Source organism: Kogia breviceps, chromosome 11 (assembly GCF_026419965.1).
Source record: "Kogia breviceps isolate mKogBre1 chromosome 11, mKogBre1 haplotype 1, whole genome shotgun sequence".
Lineage (NCBI taxonomy): Eukaryota > Metazoa > Chordata > Mammalia > Artiodactyla > Physeteridae > Kogia > Kogia breviceps.
In genome coordinates, this window is record NC_081320.1 from 30946944 (window position 1) to 30950246 (window position 3303).

Sequence of the window (3303 nt, forward strand, 5' to 3'; positions counted from 1 at the left end):
GGGTTAGAATACCAGCTCCATTAATTGTCTTGTGCAAGTTACTTAACAAGACTTGCCTTTGTTTCTTCAACTATAAAATGGGAAAAATAATAGTTACCAACATCAGAGGGTTGGTGGGAGGTCTGAATGAGTTGGAATTGTTAAAAGCTTAAAATACTGCCTGGCACATAGTAAGTACTTAATTATTATTATCAGTATTTATATTTATGCACTGGTGTCCATTCCTATTTATCAAAACTCATTGGATGAGCCCCTCTTCTATGCCAGGCACAGTGACAGACACCTCAGTTGCTAAAACAAATCACCCATCATCTCTGCCCCCAAGAGCTTACAGCCAAGTAGAAAGAAAAAGACTTGATGCTGTGACGCCAAGTTGTAAATCTGTATCAAATTCAGGGAGTCCCCGAATTTAGAGGAGAAAATAAATTACCTCTTTATGTACATTAACCTCTAACTGAAATTTAGCATTTCCTTCAACTACTAATATAGGTGACAAATCACAGTACTGTTAGCAATGCCTGTGGCTTTGTTTCCAAGAGAAGTTACAGATATTTTCATATCACATTACACTTCTTGCAGGTATCTCAAAATATTATTTGCCCTCATCACTGCTTTGAAATTATGATAGTCATAAGACTGACCTGCTGCTAGATCTTATTTAGTAAATTTAAAAAGAAGCACCTATATTAACACATCACAACTTTGTTGGTTTCCCTTATAATCCAATACATTTTATATTTGTGCATTTACAAAAGAAGTTTTCATAGGCTCCATCAGACTGCCAAAGGGGTCCATGGAACAAGAAAGGTTAAAAATCCCAGCACAGAAGTCTCTGTAAGGCCAAGTGGGGACACTGATGAAAAAGGGCACAATAGGAAGGAGTATAAAATGATTTTTTTTGGGTAAGAGAAGCTAAGTGGTCTTCAGTTTTTAAAACATACTTAAAAACCATCAACTTGAGATACTAAGGGTAACTTTATGCTGATTGCAAAAGTGCATAGAAATTGAATTTTAAAAACCTGGGTCCAGGGACTTCCCTGGTGGTCCAGGGAAGTGGTTAAGACTCCGTGCTCCCAATGCAGGGGGCAGGGAACTAAGATCCCCTTTGCTGCTGGGTGCAGCCAAAAAAAAAAAAACACAAAAAACAAAAAACAAAAAAAAACCTGGGTCCAACTCACAGCTCTGCCACTAAATGAGCAAATCACTTAACGTCTCTGAGACTATTTTCTCTTCTGTAAAATGAAACTAGTGCCAATTTCATAGGATCATTATGACAAAGTGAGGTAATATACATAAAAGCATACTCACAACTATAAAGGTCAAAATGATTGCTCTTCTTCTTTCCTTGCATGTATATCTAGTCCTGTGCTAGGAAATATAAAAGAAATGAACAAGGGCCTTTGCCTTTTAGGAGTTTACCAATTCCAAATATGCATGAAGGCAGAAACAAAGGAAACCCTGGAAAGCAATTCAAATTCAGTGTGAGTTAGGGGACTAAACATACACCTGTCTTTGACAGTGAATTGGCATCGAAAGTCTCAAAAACTGTTGCCACACCAACCTTAAAAATAACAACACAAAATAAATAAGCTGGCCACAGAAGTGACCAATACTGAGGTGATATACAGACATTTTACCTATAGGACAGAGTCTGATTAAGAGTACTGTAATGTAACCAAGAAAACCCCTCAATTAATTCTAATCTGTCCGAGGGTATAAGGATTTTTTTTAGTGTTCTACAAAGCAGACTACAAAAAGGGAGAATTTGTTACTATGCCCCTCCCATGGAATGGATGGCTTTGATTCTCATGACCAGTACTGGTAAGCGACTGTACGTTAAAACCATGTCCATGCTGAAGCCTAGAACGCTACCATGGCATTCCTAAAGGAAATACCCTTTAAGAACATCCCAACTCCTTTGGCCGCATTTTTCTGTTCATCAAAGATTTATAACCTGTGACTCGGTCTTTTTCTTTGACTGTACCTGTATCTCCACCCTCCCGTCATCCCAAAGAACCCTGTATAAATGACAAAGACTGGTAATTCTGCCAGTTACATTTACTGTTAATTCATAAATGAGCATTCTGGTTTATAATTTGATATCTTGCGATTTGCTTAGTGTGCTTTAGTTCTCCAGACCCTGACTGAATTGATGAAACTTCATTTTCTAACCCTGTAAAGCTAAAGATGAGCAGTTTAGCAAGATCTAAAACCCCACAAGCCTCTAGGGGTGGCACTAGTCAGAGAAGGCTTATTTGAGAAATCTAAAGAACAAAACAAAACCTTTTTTTTTTTCTTGGTAGGGGCGAATATTTTTTTAAAATACTGAGTACAGAACAGCATAACAAAGAGAGCATTCTGAACTTTTTGTCCGACTAAAAATATAGACTGTACTTAAAAATCAGCAACAGGTATACATAATTTCAGATGTGTTCCTGAAATGCCAAATTTTATACTACAGGCATCATTTGTAGAGCTCACTTTCTTATGTAGCAAATGCATTGTAAAATCAGCACTTTGGTTATTTAAATAACCATTCCAAAAGTACTTGCTTTGTAAACAGCGTTTTGAAGTGAATTCTAAAGGGCTCAAAGCAGGCATTTAAAAATATTATTGAAAGTATGAAACGGCTCTGTTTACAGATTAGAATTTTTGAAGATAATGTTTCATTTTAATGTAACACAAGATTACAGGATTTGACTTGGAAGAACATCCTTAGAGATCATCTTGTCCGACTTGAAATTCAAATCTTGACGAGTATTAGCTCAACTCCAAACCCGTCCGGGCCTATGCATCTCTCTTTTTAAGCGAGACCGGCTGAACACCGGATCCCCTCTCCAGTTTTGGAGCGCAAAATGAGCAGGTTCTCAAAGATGGGTGTAGGTACTTCTAAGAAATCATCCAGTTTGTCCCTCTGGCCACTCCTGTGGTGTCCGGGAATCAAAAATCTAAGTGTTGCTTCCAACACGTTGAGAAGCCACGACCGCTCTCAGTAACGATCCGGATGCCTCACCGCAGCTACAGAAAATCCTTTTCCTCATTTGACAGGACATTCCTGCTCCCTAGAAATCGCTCCCTTTGGTGGAGCCCAGCGGTGTCCGAGAGCAGCAGCCGCAACCCCTTGGCTGCCCCCAGTCCTCTCCAGGGCTCGCTGGGTGGGATTCGGCCAAGGGTGGCTTGAGTCACGTGGTGGCGAGGGGACAGGGGAAGAGATCCTCGCCCCGCGAGCCCCTCAGACCAGAAGCGACCCGACCAACCCCAGGCAGGCCCCTTCCTGTGAAGTTAGAGACTCGATGATCCGGC